Below are 20,712 nucleotides of genomic sequence, written 5' to 3'. Positions count from 1 at the left end.
CCTTCGACAGGTTTTTAGTAAGACCCGAGCATTATTGTTGCCTAGTCACCGCCCTTACGACTGTGCTATTGAGCTTTTGCCCGGGGCCCCATTACCCACTAGTCGTTTATTTAGAATCTCTCAGCCTGAACAATTAGTTATGGAGAAATACATAGCTGACTCCCTAGCTGCTGGAATCATTCGCCCCTTGTCTTCACCTCTCGGGGCAGGGTTCTTCTTTGTAGAAAAAAAGGACGGCAGTCTCCGGCCGTGTATTGATTATAGAGGCCTAAATGCCATAACAGTTAAAAATAAATACCCATTACCGTTACTCTCCTCAGCCTTCGAACCTGTACAGGATGCCACCATTTTCACCAAACTAGATCTTAGAAACGCCTATCACCTTGTACGTATCCGCCAGGGAGACAAGTGGAAGACCACCTTCAAGACGCCAGTGGGACACTTTGAGTACCTGGTTATGCCATTCGGCTTATTACAATGCCCCAGCGCTCTTCCAGGCCCTGGTGAATGACGTTTTAAGAGACTATTTGAACACCTTTGTTTTCGTTTATTTGGATAACATTTTAATTTACTCAAGGAACCTGGCTAATCACCGCCGGCATGTCCGCCTGGTTCTCCACGTCTGCTGGAGAATCAACTTTTTGTGAAGGCTGAGAAGTGTTACTTTCATCAGGCATCCATCAGCTTCTTGGGGCTAATTCTCGAGGGTGGACAGGTTCGCGCTGATCCGGAGAAGATCAGAGCTGTCTTGGACTGACCTAGACCTGATTCAAGGAAACAACTGCAGCGATTCCTCTGCTTTTCTAACTTCTACCGACGCTTCATACGGAACTACAGCCAGGTGACCAGACCTTTAACCGCCCTCACTTCATCCAAGGTACTGTACATCTGGACCACTGAGGCCGACACAGCCTTCTCCAGACTCAAGAACCGATTCTCCCAGGCCCCCGTGCTCATCCACCCGGACAGCAGTAAGCAGTTCATTGTGGAGGTGGACGCCTCGGACACCGGAGCAGGGGCGGTACTCTCCCAGCGCTCGGACCTGGATGGGAGACTCCACCCTTGTGCCTTTTTCTCCCGCCGCCTGTCTGCGGCTGAACAGAACTGCAACGTGGGTGACAGAGAGTTGTTGGCCATCAAGCTGGCACTGGAGGAATGGCGTCACTCGCTGGAGGGCGCTCAACATCCCGTACTGGTATGGACAGACTACAAAAGCCGCTGAGTACCCCTTCACGGCCCTGGTCCCACATCGCCATAGATTTCGTGACAGGCCTACATGTTCCGGTGGCATGACTGCTATCCTTACCATCAATGATCGCTTCTTGAAGGCTTGTCACCTCATCCCGCTACGAAAGCTGCCTTCTGCTCTCCAAACAGCAAAACTGCTGGTCAAGCACGTGTTTCGGCTCCACGGCATCCCTCAAGAGATCTTATCTGACCGAGGTCCCCAGTTCACCGCCTGGGTTTGGAAGGAGTTTTGTGACGCCCTTAGGGCAAAGGTCCCGCTGACCTCCAGCTACCATCCCCAGTCTAATGGTCAGGTGGAGCGGTTGAATCAGGAACTGGAGTCGGCCTTAAGGTCACGTCATCAGACCCCACCGAGTAGAGCACCTTTCTACCGTGGGTGCAGTACTCCCACAACTCTCACATCTCGGCTGCTACAGGCTGTACCCCTTTTGAAGCCTCCTTGAGGTACCAGCCGCCCTTGTTTCCTGCAGACAATGAAGAGGCGACCATACCTACAGTCCAGCACCACATCCGCAGATGCAAGCGTATGTGGTCCTCCACCACCAGGGCATTCCAGACGTCTGCCGCCCTCAATAAACGCTATGCTGATCGGCGACGTGTGCCGGCTCCCACCTACTGCCCGGGTCAGAAGGTTTGGCTCTCCACACGTGACGTCCCACTCAGGTCTATGTCAAAGAAACTGTCTCCCAGGTTTATAGGTCCTTATGTCATCCATTCTGTTGTCAGTCCCTCCACTGTTTGTCTCCGCCTGCCTTCCAGTTTCCGCATTCACCCTGTATTCCATGTCTCTCTGATTAAGCCTGGCCATGCCAGTACGCTCAACGGAATTCCAATCCCCATGCAAAAAAATTATAGCTAGAAGCATGAAATCTTTGACATTTATGTTTGAAAAAAGAAAAAAACGTGATTGATGACTAAAAACATTAAACTGTAGCTTAAACTTAGCTTACAAAAAACAGTTTTCATCAATTTCTTCAAATCCATTACAGCGATCCATCAGTAATATAGTGTGCAGCTACTGTAGAGTAAAAGCAGGTATAAAGAGAGGACCCTGACAATGACCTGTTGACTCTATTTGTTTTCCGTTAGCACACAGGTAACCATGGAGACTACAGTACTACAACTAACCAAGATGACCCATGCAGATGTAATATCAGCACACACATGATATCCTGTCCTGTGATAAAGCAAATCAATGTGTAGAGTAAGTCTCCACGCTGAAAGCTCACAAATCCAAATCTGCACAAAACCCACCGTCTCCCTATCCTGTGGTGCTTTTGCTGGGTTTTCCTGAAGAGGCATGAAATAAAAATGACCTTGATGACACATTTCTTCAAAAGACTACTTCCCGGGAGAAGCATGCAATGAATGTTTTATGCCGCGCCTCTAAATGTGCACATCCTTGGGTATTTTTTCCTGTCACTTCCCTGCTCTATCACTCCTGACAGGTTTGTTGGCTTACACCATGTGGCCAAGCGTTAAAGGGCGGCTCTGCTCCCAGGCTCAGAATGTCGGAAGCTGTTTGACTCCATGTGTGCGAGCAAGTGGCAAAAAAAGCCAAAATAATTCAGCTCTATGATCCACTTATACAGCGAGGAATTGACGCCAACAGTTACCTGTTAGTGGTTTGGTGTGTGCTTGTCACATGACGATTAACTATCTAAGCCTTGAAAACTCCTGTTTATGCCACTGATTACCAGTGTCAGGGTACACTGAGATTTTAAAAATGTTTCTAAACCGCTACAATTTTTATTTCCCACAGTTTCAGTTCCTTCTATTGAGATACCTAGAGAGTAGCTAAGGTTTTCTCTAGTTGTATAGAGCACAGAATAAGGTGGAGGTGCCCCTTCCCAATTTGAATGGGGAGTGGTCAGCTGGCTGAAAGAAGATTACTACACAATTAGTGAGCAGGGGAGCAATTCGATTTTTTTTCCAAAGTTATACCTTTTTTATTTTTCTGATTTATGCTTTTTCTGGTAGAACCGTATTTAAAAAGAACTTAAAAAAAGTAAGTAGTCATTACTTATTTACTAATTTATTTACTAATTTGGCTGTTTGTAAATAATTTCCGTCATGAAAAACGAGGACAGACATTGTGTGGAAACTAAAGAAAGTCCACCCTTTCCTCGTAATCCAGTTACACTGTTACCACTGCAGTGGGTACGCTTTAAATAGCACGTCTGTTAAGTGGCTGCATGCAGGCTAGGCTACATGAGCAGAAAGCCTTACTAAACAACTAGCTGTTATTAGCTTACTGCAATCTCAGTGATCTAAAACATCTAAACATGTCGAAGCACTTTAAAACTATAACAAACTTTTTCAGGGGTTTATTCTGTATTTTCAAGCTTTAGTATCAATAACAGAATAACATAAATGCTACAAGGAAAATTAATCTGACTGTAAACAATATGTTATTATAACTTCAGCATTGGGCAGAATCATTATTGCTTGTTTGTTTTTAATATAAGCAGCTATTTTATTTTATACTTTTCTGTTTATAATTTGTGTGTTCTGTGAAACTGCTGTATTTTTACTCAAGGTTATGATCAGAATCTCCAGTTGGCCCATGGCTATTTGCTAGTTAAACCAGTTACACAATCAACTATCTTATCCTCTTTATTCCCATTTACTAAAAAAAAGATCTCAGTGATGTTTTGTAGTTTTTGTGGTGTTCTCATTTTGGACTTCTGAATATATGCTGCATTCTTGAGTTTAGAAATGAAGACCAAACAGAGGATTAATCCAATCGCTGAATCCTTGTAAGATGAAGCTATTCTCCTCTTGCCACAGCTAGTACAGCCCTTTAAAATAAGTTCCGCTCTTGTCAAGTCAGATTACAAGTGTGTGGAAGAGATCACTGAGAGCATCACTGGAGCTGCTCCTTTAGTCTGCCTCATGCAGGCCTACATACTGTACATCAACAGACTGATGCTCATGGATTTTACACACAGTACCATAATCTCCCTTGTTTTAAATTTATTACAAACAACCTACAGCAATAACACAAACTGACAGAATTTTGCAAATAAAAATAGGATAATAACGTGGAGATTATACTTAGCTAGATTTGAACAAATATTTATGACAAGAAAAACAGTCACAAAAATTATTAAATAATGAAACTATTGGGTAAGAGGCATAGAATGTTATTGAAATAGTAGCAAACTTACTAAATCTATTTTAACGAGATGGTACGTCAGCCTTTTCCCTGACAACCATAGACTGATTTTTTGTGACTGTGCTTGTAGCAGCATCATTACCACTCCGATCCAAAGGGTGGCACCAAACACGGAGAAGAAACAAAAAAAGCAACAGCTATTTTGATATACTGGGGAGAACACTTTCTATTATTAAAATCATGTAATTTCATGCTATTTGTTTGCATGTGAGAACATTAAACTGAGATTTAACATGAGTGAGCCTTGAGGAGAGATCACAGATCACAGCAGGGGTCAGGATGGCACAAGGGTGAAACAGAGGTTAGAAAGTTCTCAACAGCTGCAAGCAGTAAAAGCTGGCTGTAGGGACAATAAAGCAATAAAGGTCAACTTTTGGGCATGGTATAGACACCACAAGGGAGCTTGGCTGATTTACAACACCAGACGGCAAAAAGGGAAGGCACAGTCAGTAAGCTTTGAAGTCAACGGTATAAAGGTGTACTGGAACTTGTAATGACAGAGACATCGGAGTAAAGACAGCCATGCTTTGCTGAAATCTGCGATTTCTCTCCATAAGGGCCCTTATGTAATTTTCTTTCTTGTGTTATTTTGTATATTCATTTTGCATTAGAAATCATTGGATTTATAATCTTCCAAATTAAACTTGTGTTAATCTTAATTTCCTGCTCTTCATCTGTTCTTTCTCACGACATCCGGACTGGGAGAAGTTGAGGCCGCAAGAATATCAGTGATAGCATTATTTTACCTCAACAATTTGGTGCCGCAACCTGGATGTTGTGAGCATAACCGAAGGAGATCGTATCATCAGTCTTTCTTTTCCTTATTTTTCTTCTTCTCTTCTTTATCGTCAGTGTACAAGCAACCGCATTTTCACTACAGCCCCTATGAGGCTGTAGTGAAAATGTTATGTCTCTGAGTGGGTCTCCTTCGTTCAACAATAGTACAAATATACGCAACATGTTGAGCATACATGGACATTGAAAAGTATTTCTATACCTTCAAAAGCGTTATTTTCAAGCAAATTTGACAATTTAGCCTTAGTGAGGTCACTAAACAAGTTAGAGCTAAACGCAAAATTTTTATTTTTGCTCCAACACAAACATTCTAAGTCATTAGTCTAATGACAATTCCTGACTTTTATTAAGTATATATTTTTATTCATGACATAACCCATATAAACATAATGGTGTTTATAATGTCCATTTTCTGCTTGACACTGCACAAGGAATGAAAATTGCTTGGCTGAACAAAAATCATTAGTTTAATTTGATTTAAAAGGTTTAGCTAAGTTTAGATTTGTTATCAAAAAATTAGTTCCCTGCCTGAGCAAAATTTGTTTTGATTAAACATGGTAAAGACAACGTTTCACTCCGCCTAAACAATGTGATCATGTTGAAAAGTAAGAGGCATCCACAAAGAATGTATTTCGTTGTCTAATCGTGGTTCAGAGGTAGTTTATCAAATAACCAAATCTGATTTTCAACTTCTTTTGTAGGATACATTTGGGCGAGGACTATGGGCTGACAAAGATTTTCTATATATTTTCCTGGGTCACAGAAAGATTAAGATTAATCAGACACAGACGTATTAAAGCAGATTTACGCTGCGTTTGGTGCCCCTCTGATCCCATCCCCAACACTGGATATTACACTAACTTTGAAAACAATCCACTGATTCACATCCTCAGGAGCCGACCAACATCCAACAGAAACAAAAAATCGTGTTGGATTTTATTTATATCAAAAATGTGAGCATCAACTTTTCAGGGTTAAGCATATCTTAAAACTTAAGTTTGTTTTGCTCTGCTATCCTCCTTTCCTTGCAGGGGACTCTCGGCCACGGTGAGTCGGGTCACCGGCTACCGCGGTGGCGGCACTCTCAATGCAATCAGGGATTATGACACTGGAAGGGAGGGTCAAAAACCGGCAGGATTAGCCGAACATCTGCCCTGAACGGAGAGACGCGCTCTCTCACTCGCTCGTAGATTTAGATTACTTCGCCTTCAACATGATGGTCCCGCAACAAAGTAGACACGGACAAATGAGATCACTACGCGGAGAAATTCAGAGAAAGGCAATCCCGTCGCTGATGCCTCTCTTCCTCACAGCGTCGTGGTTTTATTGTAATCTGGGAAAAGTTGGGATGTTCTCTGGGATTGGTTTGAGATGTTTGTAATTTAATTTAAGGGATGCTCAAGGGCGTATTGGAATAACAACAACAACAACAACAACAATAATAATAATAATAATAATATAATGGTACCTGTTGTGTGCACCAGTTATTTCTTCCAGGAAATTACAGCCACAGATTAATCCGTATTTTGTCAAACAAAATTGCAGGCACTCCGGGCCACAGAAAGAAGAAAAAAAAAAAGAAAGAATGAACGAAAGAAAAACAGCGTCTCTTTTTGACTAGTGCGCAAAAACACGCTTCCGCTCTGTTTTCTTTTGTGTAGTCCCTTCCCGAACCGCTACTGTGCATCCAACCCCGGTGTTGCCTCCTTCCTCTGGGTCTCTCCCTGGGTGTCAGTAGCGCAGGTCGCAGGCGACGCGGCGTCTTGCAGGTTGCATATCTGGGAGAAGTGTAGCCTTGGTGTGCCCACTCACTCGGATGCGTCTCCCTCCTTGCCTCCCTCCTCTCTTTGCTCCGTTCCTCGCAGAGCGGGACGCACGCAGGAGAAAAAGCCAGAGAAAGAAAGAGCAAAAAGCGAGAGCGATGTCTTATCTGTCTCCCTCCCGTGCAGCCTCCTGACTGCTCCGGCCATCCAAGCGGAACAGCCTACCTCCCTCCTTCCCTCCTCCTGCAAGCACTTCTCTTTCCTACCTCCTCCCCCTTCTTCTCCTCCTTCGGTTGCTACTGGGATGTCCTAGCAGTTCTGGGTATTAATGGACCAATAACCTCTCAGATCGGCTGGAAATCCTTGTCAGCATCAATATAATACAAATTCTCACGATTATTTGATCCAACCTGAACATAAAATATTGAATTAGCATAGATAATAACAGACGTAATGAAGATGAGGAATGTTACAATAGCTGAAAATCATAAAACCTTATAAATTGCTAATGTGACTTAAGTCAGCCTTGGTTGGAGCTGAAGATGGCTGTAAATGGACACATTAAGTGCAACTAGAAGAAGTTATAGGGTTCTGTAATTGGAGTAAAAGGCACCCAAGCCACACGAGGAGGGAAAAGATTTTATGTGTTTTAGAAAAAGCAAAAATGTAACTTTTTGTAGCATTTTTGGTTTTCAAATATAAGTCATGTAGAGATTTCAAAAGTCGGAGCTGTTAAAGTATCTGTACTTTTATTACAAATAGGGTTTACCTCTCTCTTGTGATTTTCACACTTGTCCAATTTAAACCTGTTGTCACTCTGTTTCTTATCTTACAATGTACAATAATATTCAATAAATTACAATATTATTGAAAAGTTCATTAATTTAAAAAACTGAATTTTCTAAGTGAAACACATTATATAGATTAATTACACACAGACTGATCTTTTCAAGCCTTTATCTGTTCATTATGATGATTTTCTGCTTACAGGTAATTAAAACACAACATTTAAGATTAGAATATTACATCAGACCAATAAAAAATACATGTTTAATACAGAAACGTGGGCTTAATAAAGAATATGTATAATACCTGCTTAATGGCTGATATTTTGAAAGGGTGATTTTAATCTGCCAAATAGCCTCATCTGAACCCATATGTTCATTTATTGAATATGACTATGCTGACAATTTGGAAAATATGCAATAAGTGGGTTTAACCATCAGCAAATCAAGAGGATTTTATCGAACATGGCATAAGCGGTTTCATGTACAACATGGAATAAGTCTTGTCATGTTGCACTTTTGATGCACTCATATTCAGAATAATGCATGCGAATTAGGATCAGGGGTGATGAATTTGTAGTGCTCGGCTGCATTAGGATGGCAGCTCCTGTCATAAAGTCAACTCTTTGTTTTGTGTTATTCCATTTTTTAAGGGTCAACTGGGAATGAAATTTCATGTTACGCTGGTCTAAACATGAGGAAATGAAATTGATTTTGTTGAACATCAAGTCTTGTTGTGTGTTTGAAGCACATCATTATTCTCCAACAGCATCATTTGGTCCAACAGCATTAAAATGAATGGCTGATATGCATCGGAAGATTTGTTTAAGTAAAACGTACTCACATTAAACAACATATTACTCAGAAACAGATGACATCAGGTCCCTCTCTGAAAAGTGTAAAATCAATCTTTTTGACAGAGCTGTTCAAAAGTCAGATCTCCCCAATTCAGAGTAAACATTTTACTCTTTGTTAAGAAATTTTACTCCATCCCATGCATTTTCAAATCGACTCTTTCACGATTCTACTAATTTCAGAGGAACATCCAACTCCATTTAGAACAAATCTAAGTTTACTCTGCTTATACTCTTTGAAATGCTAAGTCTATTATAATGTTCCAAGGTGGGACTCACTCACTTCAATAAAGCCAAGAAAGTTTTCCAACCTAAGCTGTACTATTTTCAACTCACCACTGGCATTTATACTGTTAAAATCACCTTCTCCAATAAAACTATGGCACGGTATGTTTTTTCCACACTAACCACACTGCACACCTTTTCACCACCATATCTACTCCTGCTGGCATTTGTACTGATGTAATCAGACAGTTTGCAACATGCCATTTTCAAATCTTAGGTTTGGCATTTTATCATAGCTTGCTAAAGTCAGCACAGCAGAGCAAGAGGTTGGAGGGTGATAAGCAAAACCTGGCTGGACCAATATATATATATATATATATATATATTTATATATATATATAGTAATCGTGAATAATGAAATTGTTAGGGAGTGATTTTACCTAAAAATTCCAAAATGACTTGTGAATTATGTATGAATAGGATTATTATTAGGTATGTGCAAAGTGACTTTATTATGAAGGAAGGCCTTTTGAAGCTCCACTGCAGAAAAGTTGCATACATCACAACTGGGTAAGAGCTAGTCTCTGATGACATATTAATGAGACAAATTGTGATATAGAATAAAGTAAATAAACAATTTTTCAATAAAACCTGTGCCTTTCTTGACATAATAAATGTTTTAGCACCAAACTAAATATACAATAAATACTATAAATACATCTGTTTTATTCATTCAATAGAAGATATAAAGAAAAATATCTACTCTACCGCCCAAAAGTCTAGTCTTACCCCCTATGGTTGAATTAATTTATGTGAGATGCTTCTTGCAGTTGTCTACCAGTCTCTGACATTGGTCTGAGGAAGGTTTGCCACACTGCTCACTTTCACCTGTGAGATGGTTGATGGCTTTCTTGCTTGTTTCTTACTTGTGTTTAATTTTAGCCGTTATAAGGCAGAATAAATGTGAGGCTGTCATAATTTATTCCTTACCAGAAATTGTATCATTTGTATTACATTTTACGAAAAGTTTCTTCTGTTTTTATTGTTGATATTACTTGAATTTCTCAGTATTATCATTTATGTTTAATATCCTTCTAAACCAAAATAAATTATAAAACACACAGGTAGTCATAGTGTCTTCTGTGGGTACCTCCCAGTTTTAGTCCGTGACACCCTGTCTAATTTTAAGACTAGGCTTAAAATCTCCCCTTTAGAATGGTGTAGGTTCTTAACCATAGCTGTTTCCTGCAGGAAGACATACTGACCACTTTTTTTCACTCTGAGGAATTCTCCTACTACTCTCCAATTTTGTGGTATATAATGTTATTTCCGTTATTAACTTTATGTTGTCTCTCAGTTTATTTTAGTTTGCTTTAGGTGTTTTAGTTTTCTCTTCATAGAAGCTACATCTTGACTACTGTTTAGCTGTGACAACTTCCGGAAGGAGATCAATGGCTGAACTACTGCTGCTGATAAAATTTTCTTCTCTTCCTATAAATGATACACCTGTCTTTGTCTTTCTGTGTTTAGAACAGAATAGAAATTACCTCTTTTGTCCTCTCTGACAAAATTCCGTCAAAGCAAGTAGATTTACACAGGGGCAAAATGTAAAAACACACATTAGTCAAACATGAAGTAGTGCGTGATTGTTAAATGGAAGAAAAATTATACATGGTTTACAATTTTGTTTTACCAGTAAAAGTATGGACTGCATTTGTATCCATTAATCTTTATTATGATGCCTCAGAAATTAATTAGAGAAGATTGGTGAGCAAACAGCATCACAGAGATCAAGGAACACAGCAGACAAGTCAGGGGGAAAGTTGTGGAGAAGCTTAAAATGGCGTTAGGTTATAGAATAATACCCCAAACATCTCATGAAGCACAGTGTCATCAAACATTGGAAAGAGTATTACAGAACTAAATGGTATGACAGGTCTAACAAGACATGGCCATCCACATTAACTGTCTAAGGAACAAGCATTAATAATAGAAGCTGTTAATAGTCCCATGGTAACCCTGGAGGAGCGGTGGGATCCACTGCTCAGGTGGTACAATCTGCTGAATGGTAAAGTGGCAGTTGTGCAGTCTACAAATCTGGCTTTTATGGATATGCATATGTTTATGCGTTGCAGTGAACTAACACTAAATTTTGAACTCCACCACCCCTTTGGTATAACATGGTGGTGCTGGCATAATGCCTTGGAAATGCTTTTTTAAGCAGTAACAGGGAAGCTGCTCAGAGCTGATGGGAAGATGAATAAAGATAAATACAGGGAAAACCTGTTAAAGGCTACAAAAGACTTGAGACTAGGATTGAGGTTCACCTTTCAGCAGACAATATGTCTAAACACAGAGCCAGAGCTACAAAGGAATGAGCCACATGCGGCTCGCCATGCTTTATTGGTGGCTCTCGTCACATGTTACATTTTTAAATTGTGCAACAGAAACATATAATACACTCTACATTACAAACACACAAACACAATGCATTATATTTCCTATAATATATTATATTGTCTCAATTTAAGTTGGTTTCAAATGGAGGCAACTGTAAAACCTGGAAACAGGTATCATTTCCAACACACTGTTACAGCATGACAGCAGTGCGCTATATGACAAAAGTGATTTTACAAGCTAGCTAGCGCAATATGTACAGTGTGAAAAATGGGACGATTTCTCATCAAACAACAAAAAAAAAGGACGTGAGAAATAGTGAGGATTGGGAATCTTAAGAAGTAAACATAAATCCACATGAAGGTGTTGAAGAGGGGACAAGCACATCAGTGGCAGGTGCTTCAAGTAAAAAACGAAAGGTATGATCTATACAAGATGAGCACAGAAACGTTCAAGAGAAATGGCCATTCGAATTTTTATTTGTTCTTCACGGTGCAGAACCTCTGCTTAATATGCAAACAAACCCACTCAGGCTTCAAACGAAGCAACTTCGAGCTCCATTTCAAACTGCACATCCAAAATTCAATGAAAGTTATCCACTTGGCAGTGAACTCAGAAAGAGAGGAACTGCACAGCTCATTGCTTCACTTTCTGAACAGCAAAGCCTTATCCAAAGAACAACCTCAACAGCAGAATGTTTAACAGAGCCATCTTTTGAGATAGCATGTATTTTGGCACGGGCGAATAAGCCTTTCTCAGACTTAGAAATAGTAAAAGATTGCTTTTTGACTTCAAGCACAAATATTGTTCAGAAACTTTGACAACAAGGATGCCATTCTTAAACAAATAAAGGGATTACATTTGTCTGATGCAACAATTATGAGGCGGATGGAAGACATTGGAGAGGACATCCGAAACCAGCTATTGACTGATCTGTGTGTAGCTCCATGTTTCAGCATAGCAGTGGATGAAAGCACAGATGTCACTGATGTTGCTCACCTGTGTGTTTGGGTGAGGTTCTCCAAAGAAGACTCTTTTCGAGAAGAAATGCTGTGCTTGCTACCACTCCATGGCCAAACAAGAGATGACGACATTCTGAATGCACTTTTGGCATTTTTTGAGGAAAAAACATTTAATTTGGCGGAAACTTGAGTGTGTGTACTGATGGTGTCCCAAGCATGCGAGGCAAGGAGAAAGGTCTTGTTGGCCTCATGAAAAAAAGAAATGAAATTCCCCATTTAATCAGTTTCCATTGCATCATCCATCAAGAGTCCCTTGTATCAAGGCTCAGAAACAGAAGTACTCCGGCTTCCTTCCACAGTCCAAAGACATGACTGTTAGGTTAATTGGTCTCTCTAAATTGCCCTAAGGTGTGAATGTGTGTGTGCATGGTTGTTGGTCCGTATGTCTCTATGTTGCCCTGTGATGGATTGGCGACCTGTCCAGGGTGTACCCTGCCTCTTGTCCGTAGACTGCTGGAGACAGGCACCATCTCCCCCGTGATCCAATATGGAATAATCGGTATAGAAGATGAATGAATGAATGAATGAATGAATGAATGAAAATGAAGAATGCCAAGGATATGCACCACAGCTTCTGCTCATCTCAGTACTAAGGTTATTTTTTTTTAAACAGATTATGTGTTGCTTTTTTGTTCGCAGGGTGTTTATTTTTTCCTTTATCTGTGTTAGTGACTGTATATTGCAGCTCTCCCCGTGACTTTGATCTGCCAATGTGGCTCTTCTGAAAAAAATTGTAAGGATTACTGATTTAGACTAAAACACATTGATGAGTTAGAATGGCTCAAAGTTCAGACCTAATTACAGCTGAGAATCTAGGGCAAGAGTTTGTGTTCTGAGACTACCTCCATCCAATCTCTCTGAGCTTAAACTATTTTGCAAAGAAGAATGGACAAAAAGTTCACAAAATTTTACTGTCTAGATGTGCAAAGTTAGGACAGCCATACCCTAAGAGATGTGCAGCAAAAGTTCAGTTGGAATTAATACTTCTGCAAGGCAGTGTCCATGTAATTATATTGTCTATGTGTAGAATTATCCATTTTCACTTTCACTTCGTGATTCAAAACCCATCCACATGAACTCATCTGCCCTGTGTAAAGTGAATTGTGTTTTCTGACATAGAAACAAATTGTGTAATTATCGAAAGAAGACATCACATTAATCCAGAGTTCTTTTAAATTGAATCAATAGTTAGCAAGCATGACAATTCCATTTCTGTTTCATGTCACCCATTTGTAAATTTGTCCTGAATTTAACAATATTTTATATTTCTTTCATGCTGGAATTTTTATGTTAATCAAAGTAATATTTTTTGGGTTTCAGCAACCTTGATGTGATTTAAAACAGCTTTTCGAATCAGAAGTTCAGCTAGATCTCACTTTCATTTTTCAACCCATCATGTTTCACTGTTACAACACACACTTTAAAAACACACTTCTTTTTCTAGGTCATACAACAACAAACGCCCTCACAAATATGAGGTAAGTGGGGCAAAACTTAATCAAAACCAAACATCTCCTGGCTGATTTGTGTCTCTTAAAAGATGCTAAAGACAGAACAAAAAATAACATGAGAAACCTTTTTTTAAACAAACTTTTCTGACAAATTCGCTAAAGAAGATAACAATTTCTACATGTACTCTGATGAATTTGGATTCAAAAATGTACGTCTTCCAGCATGGCATTTAAAGCACCTTCCTTGAGAAACCTTGGAGACCAACCACAGGTCTAAGAAATTGATTTGTATTCAGTATGCTGAGGGAAAGTGTGGATATATTCATGCTAATAAATATATAAAATACAATATCTATACTGTAACACTGATTAAAAAAGACATTTCAATGAATATAAATTAGTGAATAGATACAAGAGAGTTCAGCATCTATGGTGCAAAAAGTCAAAACACACATTTATATCTCATTGTAGGTATAGCAGATAATAAGGAGCATTCAGCAAGCGTGATTATCCTACAAAAGCCATCAGCTACAGGTCTGATCAGATTTTTACATCAATTCATCACAAACATGAAACTAATAAAAATTTTGGGCTGAGGATGCATTTAAACCATTTTTTGGTAGGGGCTTTATGATTACGCAACAAACAATACAGAGACAGACAGACAGACAGACAGACAGACAGACAGATAGATAGATAGATAGATAGATAGATAGATAGATAGATAGATAGATAGATAGATAGATAGATAGATAGATAGATAGATAGATAGATAGATAGATAGATAGATAGATAGATAGATAGATAGATAGATAGATAGATAGATAGATAGATAGATAGATAGATAGATAGATAGATAGATAGATAGATAGATAGATAGATAGATAGATAGATAGATAGATAGATAGATAGATAGATAGATAGATAGATAGATAGATAGATAGATAGATAGATAGATAGATAGATAGATAGATAGATAGATAGATAGATAGATAGATAGATAGATTGGTTTCCTGGCACCAACCTGGATCTCAGAAAGACGAAGAAACGATATTCATGCCAACAGGAGTGAATGTCAGCTTCTGAGAGGAAGTGTATTTGTCTGTAAAATGTGGCCCATGAAAACCCCTAGAAGTCATCCATCCTTTTCTGCAGCTTTTCAATTAATGGAGAAAAGGGACACTCCCTTCATTTAGCCACAATGTTCAAATAAGATCAATATTCACACAGATATTGACAGGTAACGCAGGGCCAAGAGGTCAAATGGGTTCATCGCCATCTTTGTGTCCCACAGCTTGATCAATAAACTGATTCTTTTTACACCTGTGAGCCATTCTGTAGTCACTGATTTCATGTGACAAACACTCATGGTCACAAAGGCAGGCGGTGTCTGTGCCAGCCCTGAACCATAGGTGTTTGCATATTCACTCAGCCTGTCAGCGGTAAAGAAGTAGTGTATCAGCAGGATGTCTAAGTGAGGAGATTCTCCTTGAGGTTCTGCATAAAATGTTTTAAAAGCTCAACTGCATGAAACCAAGGAGCTTTGACGAGTCATTCCCACCCTGGGTATTTCCTGCCACACCAGATATCTGACCTTCATTGTGCATGTTTCAGAGTTTTAAATGATCTGGTGTCTGTTTCATTTTAAATGGTCAATGTTTGTTTCCTTTGTCTTCATTGAATCCCGTCACTAATTTGTATTATTAATTCTCTGGAGGCACAAAGAGATTAACCACCAAGGCGAACTGAGAGATTTCAGCTGGAGCTAGATACTGTGGAACCTATTAACAGAAAACTTGTTTTCTTACCCCAATTAGATGCAGCGTTTAACTTTTAATAGTAGTGAAATCAACTATTGGTCCGAAATGTCATAGAAGTATCTTCATGCATATCCTCATCCACTCCAAGATGGTGCCACAGATGGCAGCCTGGGTACTTCACTCTCTTGTGCTTTACATACTTTTGTGTATTTACAGGTCCTTCTCAAAATATTAGCATATTGTGATAAAGTTCATTATTTTCCATAATGTAATGATGAAAATTTAACATTCATATATTTTAGATTCATTGCACACTAACTTAAATATTTCAGGTCTTTTATTGTCTTAATACAGATGATTTTGGCATACAGCTCATGAAAACCCAAAATTCCTATCTCACAAAATTAGCATATTTCATCCAACCAATAAAAGAAAAGTGTTTTTAATACAAAAAACGTCAACCTTCAAATAATCATGTACAGTTATGCACTCAATACTTGGTTGGGAATCCTTTTGCAGAAATGACTGCTTCAATGCGGCGTGGCATGGAGGCAATCAGCCTGTGGCACTGCTGAGGTCTTATGGAGGCCCAGGATGCTTCGATAGCGGCCTTTAGCTCATCCAGAGTGTTGGGTCTTGAGTCTCTCAACGTTCTCTTCACAATATCCCACAGATTCTCTATGGGGTTCAGGTCAGGAGAGTTGGCAGGCCAATTGAGCACAGTGATACCATGGTCAGTAAACCATTTACCAGTGGTTTTGGCACTGTGAGCAGGTGCCAGGTCATGCTGAAAAATGAAATCTTCATCTCCATAAAGCTTTTCAGCAGATGGAAGCATGAAGTGCTCCAAAATCTCCTGATAGCTAGCTGCATTGACCCTGCCATTGATAAAACACAGTGGACCAACACCAGCAGCTGACACAGCACCCCAGACCATCACTGACTGTGGGTACTTGACACTGGACTTCTGGCATTTTGGCATTTCCTTCTCCCCAGTCTTCCTCCAGACTCTGGCACCTTGATTTCCGAATGACATGCAGAATTTGCTTTCATCCGAAAAACAGTCCAGTGCTGCTTCTCTGTAGCTCAGGTCAGGCGCTTCTGCCGCTGTTTCTGGTTCAAAAGTGGCTTGACCTGGGGAATGCGGCACCTGTAGCCCATTTCCTGCACACGCCTGTGCACGGTGGCTCTGGATGTTTCTACTCCAGACTCAGTCCACTGCTTCCGCAGGTCCCCCAAGGTCTGGAATCGGCCCTTCTCCACAATCTTCCTCAGGGTCCGGTCACCTCTTCTCGTTGTGCAGCATTTTCTGCCACACTTTTTCCTTCCCACAGACTTCCCACTGAGGTGCCTTGATACAGCACTCTGGGAACACCCTATTCGTTCAGAAATTTCTTTCTGTGTCTTACCCTCTTGCTTGAGGGTGTCAATAGTGGCCTTCTGGACAGCAGTCAGGTCGGCAGTCTTACCCATGATTGGGGTTTTGAGTGATGAACCAGGCTGGGAGTTTTAAAGGACTCAGGAATCTTTTGCAGGTGTTTAGAGTTAACTCGTTGATTCAGATGATTAGGTTCATAGCTCGTTTAGAGACCCTTTTAATGATATGCTAATTTTGTGAGATAGGAATTTTGGGTTTTCATGAGCTGTATGCCAAAATCATCCATATTAAGACAATAAAAGACCTGAAATATTTCAGTTAGTGTGCAATGAATCTAAAATATATGAATGTTAAATTTTCATCATTACATTATGGAAAATAATGAACTTTATCACAATATTTTGAGAAGGACCTGTATTCTGCTCTCCATGAATATTTGGTCACTTATACCAGAGAGGAACTCCTAACTCATTTGAAAATTGTTGTTCAGACAATCTTTACCCATTGTAAAAAATCCAAAGGTAATTGTATTTGTTTGTGCTTATTTCACACTGGGTGGAGGCAGGGGCAAGGGCTGCAGCCCCTCTTTAACTTTACAGAAATGTTATACCTAAAATAATAAAACTACAGCAAAAAACACTGTACTGTCTCATAAACAGCACTGGAAAGGAAAATGTTGTTGGCAGCTCAATGTTACAGAAAGAAAAAAAACACACATGCATCGAGGAAATAGCTAGAATTTCTCTGTGATGGAAGCCAGAATCTTTATATTTATTTGGGTGTATTCTATTTTTTGTCCATCCTTCACACTATCATGATCCGCTGATGCTAAAAGGAATTGAAAGTGAATATTTTCTAAAGTGAAGTTGTATGAAGTTATCAGTAATAGTAGTGCTTTAAATGAAAAGGAATCCTCGAAGTAGTGAACAGCTAGTCAGATGCCCGCCGTATGTTTTAGCTGACTTCAGCAGTTTAAACTGACTCCAAATGCAAATGTTCATATCAGTGTGTTGGGGTCATCCATTTTAGGGGGTTAGACCGACTGGGCTGCGCAGTTCTACATGCAATGGAAAATAAACTTTCGTTGCCATTTCCAGCGTGTCTCACGCGAGATGCAACGGAGGCGCATATTCAGAGAGACAAAAGCTCGCAGGCAAACTTTTCCTCCACACGGCCATTCCTAGAAGAGCTTGAAAGCTGGAATTCTGTCTGATACAAGAAGGTCAGAAAATTCATATACCGATCGAAAACCCCGCCAACACTCCGGCACAGATGAAAACCCACAGAGGTGTTTCCAAGGAGATGAGTTTTCCTCTTTGTTGATTCAGTCGACTGCAACGTTTTGTTTTTTTTATTCCCTCCCCCTCCCGTTCTTCTTCAGATCCCCATCCTCAACCTGGGGAGAGAAGAAATCAGCGTCAATGTAATCCCATTCTTTTTTTCTATATTAAATTGGATAGGTGCATTTAGAAGTCTGGACAGGATGAGGTATAGTTAGGGTGATTTAGAATCATCAATAGTTAATCCAACGCATCAAATTGTTGCATACAATAATGATTAAAGTGTTGTATGCTGAGCTGTTTTAATTTGCTGTGCAAGTGTGCTAAATCGCGCCGCACGGATGTAATCAGCAAGGTGTGTGTGTCTGATCCAAAATCAGCCAGGAGTTAGAAGTTGGACTTTAAAGTTTTTTATTCAAAGCAGCTATGGCCTGGGCCTCGTGGCTTGACCACAAGGAGATTGGTAAAACTCTAAATCACAGAATGCCGACTAAAGGGCTACATCTAGGATCCAAAGTTGAGTATGATCTGATGTTTGTGTACCTGTAAATTGTAATCCTGCAAAAATAAAACTATTCACCTTTACCTTTCTTTTTGAGCTTCTGCAGAAAATAATCTGAGTCAGAGATTCCGAAGAAAGAGATGGTGTCTCTAATCGAAGTGGTTTTCCCCACAGCCTGAAGGCAAGGCAAGGCAAGACAAGTTTATTTATATAGCACATTTCAGTAGCAAGACAATACAAAAGTGCTGTACATGAAAATAGATAAAGAAACATAATAGGAAAAGTACATTACAGTTGCATAAAGGTAGTTGATACACTGACAACAAGTCTGTTATGTATTTTGGTGGTAAGTCATTCAGTGATTTATAGACCAACAGAAGTCTTTTAAAGTCTATTCTTTGAGATACAGGGAGGCAGTGTAAGGACTTTAGAACTGGGGTGAGGACTTTCTCAGTTTTAGTGAGGACGCGGGAAGCAGTGTTCTGGATCAACTGCAGCTGTCTGATCGAGTTTTTAGGCAGATCTGTGAAGACACCATTGCAGTAATCAATTCTACTAAAAATGAACGCATTAATTTTATTTTTCAAGATCCTGCTGAGACGTTAGTCCTTCAATCCTGGAGATGTTCTTTAGGTGATAGAAGGCCAACCTTGTTACTGTCTTTATGTGCCTCTGAAGGTTCAGGTCTGAGTCCATCACTACACCCAGATTTCATGCCTGATTGGTGGTTTCTAGCTGTATTATCTAAAGCTGTGTGATAACTGTTAAACACTCTTCCTTTGGTCCAGAAAAAGTTATTACTTCAGCTGTGATTCAGATGAAGAAAATCAGCCATACATTGATTTTTTCTAAGCATTTACCCAGGGCTTGAATGGGCTCATAGTTACCTGGTGACTTCGTAATGTATAGCTGTGTGTCGTCTGCATAGTTCTGATAACCTTTGTTGTTGTTTATTATAATCTGAGTTAGGCGGAGCATGTAGATATCGAAAAGGAAGGGCTCTAAGATGGACCCTTGGGGAGCACCACCTGTGATTTTTGTGGTCTGTGATGTAAAGTTACCTGCTGACACAAAATTTACCAGTCCTTCAAATAGGATTTAAACCAATCGAGTGCTGTTCAAGAAAGACCGACTCGGTTTTCCAGGTGCTCTAATAAAATGGAGTTATCAACAGTGTCGAATGCTGCACTGAGGTTCAATAATACCAGCACTGTGGTTCTTCCACGGTCTGCATTTATACAGATGTCATCTATCACCTTAACAAGTGCAGTCTCTGTACTGTGGTGAGCACGAAAGCCTGGCTGGAAGACATCGAAGCGGCTGGTCATTGTTAGGAAGTTGTTTAACCGCTGAAACACAGCTATTTCAATAATCTTATTGATGAAAGGAAGGTTTGAGATAGGTCTGTAGTTCTGCAGTAGCAGCTTGTCCAAGTTGCTCTTTTTCATTAGCGGTTTGATCAGTGGTGTTTATAGGGCTTGGGGAAAAACACCTGAGAAAAGGGATGGGTTTATTAATTGAGTTAAATCAGACATTATAACAAAGTTATGGCAAAGCTTTCTTAAGGAAAGCTGTGGGTAAAACATCGAGACAGCAGGAAGAAGAGCTTAGTTGCTGTACAATTTCTTCTAAGTTTTCGTAGTTTATTTGGTGTAATTTTGTCAAAATCAATTCTAGTTGGAGACAATGTGGAGTTGATGTGGACTGCCCCTCTGATCTTTTGGGTTTTTTCAGTGAAGAAGTTAGCAAATTCGTTTTATGCCCTGGTAGAGTGGAGTTCAGCTACTACAGTTACAGGAGGGTTTGTGAACGTGTTAAATAAGGCACGAGCATTATTAATGTTTTTGCTGATGATCTCAAAGAAGATTATCAGCAAAGGTGAAGAAGACAGCATCGAAATGGCAGCTTTGCACGCTTGTACGATGTTTGAGAATCACAAACCAACATTACAAAATCTGAAACACTTTTACAAAGCTTGAGACAAATTTACATTTCAGAAAACAATTTAACAACAGGCAAAACACTTTTACAAGTCTAGAAACACAAATGACAAAATCAACCACAAAGGAAATGT

The 20,712-nt window shown here is 39.8% G+C and overlaps 1 protein-coding gene across 2 annotated transcripts in view; it reads right to left on the bottom strand.

The window, feature by feature from the left end:
* cntn4 (contactin 4) overlaps nucleotides 1-7,194 on the bottom strand; it is a 318,997-nt gene extending 311,803 nt beyond the window's left edge. For both annotated transcript variants that reach the window (XM_047347049.1, XM_047347050.1), the window contains exon 1: nucleotides 6,690-7,194. The gene's annotated coding sequence lies outside the window, so the exon portion shown is untranslated. The remainder of the gene's footprint in view (nucleotides 1-6,689) is intronic.
* Nucleotides 7,195-20,712: the final 13,518 nt, after the last annotated feature.

Source organism: Girardinichthys multiradiatus, chromosome 20 (assembly GCF_021462225.1).
Source record: "Girardinichthys multiradiatus isolate DD_20200921_A chromosome 20, DD_fGirMul_XY1, whole genome shotgun sequence".
NCBI lineage: Eukaryota > Metazoa > Chordata > Actinopteri > Cyprinodontiformes > Goodeidae > Girardinichthys > Girardinichthys multiradiatus.
Note: the sequence above shows the minus strand (reverse complement) of the source record. Positions and strands in the feature narration are given on the sequence as shown.